At 38.1% G+C, this 2,293-nt stretch overlaps 1 pseudogene; it reads right to left on the reverse strand.

Moving 5' to 3' along the window:
* Positions 1-743: 743 nt before the first annotated feature.
* Positions 744-1,683, reverse strand: LOC102837355 (annotated as a pseudogene).
* Between the last annotated feature and the right edge of the window lie 610 nt (positions 1,684-2,293).

The raw sequence follows: 2,293 nt of genomic DNA on the forward strand, positions 1-2,293 counted from the left end.
TAACTTAATGAGTATGCTAAACTTACTAAGTCTATTTTTTTTTACCAAGTCTATTTTTTTTTGACATATAAAAAGGCCTTCAAATGTAGATATAATTGCTAGATAGCAATGAAATCCACATATCTGCATTATGTATTTGCATCATGGATGCCAAGAAACCATTTATACTGTCTCGAATGGTAATCCTTATCATGTTCTTAAAAGTGTATTTGTAAAATATTGGTTCAATCACACTTAAGATGACTTTGTTTATGTAGGTTTCTGCTTCAATACCGTGTAACCATATTGATTCAATATAGACGTTTAGGTCAGTGTTAAAAATAAAGATTCACAGTTTACCAACCCAGGCTTATCATTACAGTTTCACATTTATATTCTTAGCTTTGATGTTTGCATCACAAGTGAACTCAAGTCTAAATATAATTCCATTATGTTGTTGTTGTTGTTAGGAGTTGGTTCCAACTCATAGCGACCCTGTACAAGGTTTCCAAGGCTGTAAATCTTTACGGGAGCAGAAAGCCTCATCTTTCTCCTGTGGAACAGCTGGTAGTTTCAAACTGGGACCTTAGGATAGCAGCCTGATTCGTAACCACTATTCCACTATAGCATGATATTGAGTAGTCAGTTTTCCCAAGTCTGAGAACAAATTGAGTTGCAAAGTTTTGAGGTTTCAAAGTTTAAATCCATTCTAACTATGAATTCCACTGCTCAGGGTTGTAAAGAAAGGCTTCAGAGAAGAGTTTTTAAATGTTCCAGTAATCCAATTGAGGCACTGCTTCAAGAATTATTGGAAGGCAGGTTATCCTGTAGTAACTATGTTTCAACTGCCTTGCCATTCATCTGGAAACAATCCAGTTAAGCTTCTGAACATTTGGTTTGGAACACTTGTTTGAGGAATATTCTGTTATACACTTGGATACAAGTTTTTGCCAGAAGGTCAAATCTCTGCCATTTATCTTGGAATGTTTCTGAAGACATGATAGTCTTTCTGTTACTTGTACAAACTTCTGTGATTGGCTCTCCAAGACAATGATAGATAAAGACAACGCAGAGGGCTTTGCTTTAGAAAATATGATCCTGCAATGGCATGCCTTAAGTTGAGCTTCTAGTCTTTCAAAAGTAAGGCTGTTTCTCCTTTCCAATGGTAAGCTCTCTTGAATTAGTGAATAATAGAGTTGCAGAAACTGTAAGGCAGAATTGGTTCTAATTTATCACTATAAGTAGCTATAACTTTCCTATAGTAGCTTTAACTTTCCAACACACCTTCTTCAATACAATCTTTTCCATTCTAATCAAGTCAGAAACTGTGATTTATTCAGATCAAGTAATTTGCCAGTGGGATATTCCTCTCTTCTTCTATTGATTTTACAGCCAAATAGAAGCAGCTCAGTCCAATACATCCAAGGTGCTTGGACTGCACCTTCATTCTAGACAGAAACCTGTCCAGTAAATTCACAGCTAGAGAAAATGTTTCCGTGTTAAAGCCAAAGAACTGAGTTAGACTAAGAAGATCTTTTACTTCAAAGTCTCTTAACCTTGCAGTCATTCTGAGGCCATTATTGTGAACATACTCCATTAGTCTCAAGCCAAAGACCTTTGGCTGACATCTAGATTGCTGTTCCAGCAGGGCATTCAGCTGGTGTAGCAGTTTCTTAGGTCAGATGTTGTCAGTACCTCTATCATCCTGATCACGTCTGCTGCTCCTCAGCGGTAACTACCTCCCCGGGGCCTTCTCAAACCTCACCCCACACACCTCACCCCACTATAGCAGGTCCCAGATGCCTAAGAGGCAAGGGGGCTTGTTGGCAGGAGGGGAGTGAGTAGGGGGCACCATCCTGGACGTCTCATCCCAGACAAAACCACCTTCAGTCAAGGCTAGCTCCAAGCCAGTTCTGCTTATTTTTAAGCTAACAGAGAAAAAGAGCGCCTGTTTATGAGTTTTTGCTTAAAGGCAAATTTACATGAGGTTTCATAAAACATGCTCATGTTGCACCAAGCAAAAAGATTAAAAAAAATAATAATAAAGCATATGCATTTCTGTCAAGGATACACAGGAACTTCTTGTTCAGTTCCGAAGCCTGACAGATGCTTTCCTTGACAACAACTTTTAACCCAGGGCCTCAATCATTTCACAGTTATTGTCACTTGGCAGAAACATAACCTATCTTTATTTTGTATCTAGGAAACCTGAGGCACAGGGATTTCTTCCCTCAAGCAACATTAATTTTTTTCACATATAAAAATAGCTAATATGCACTGGCTACATTCTTTGTGTTTAAATAAATCAAGAACT

The sequence above is a fragment of the Chrysochloris asiatica genome, unplaced genomic scaffold (genome assembly GCF_000296735.1).
Source record: "Chrysochloris asiatica unplaced genomic scaffold, ChrAsi1.0 scaffold00112, whole genome shotgun sequence".
NCBI lineage: Eukaryota > Metazoa > Chordata > Mammalia > Afrosoricida > Chrysochloridae > Chrysochloris > Chrysochloris asiatica.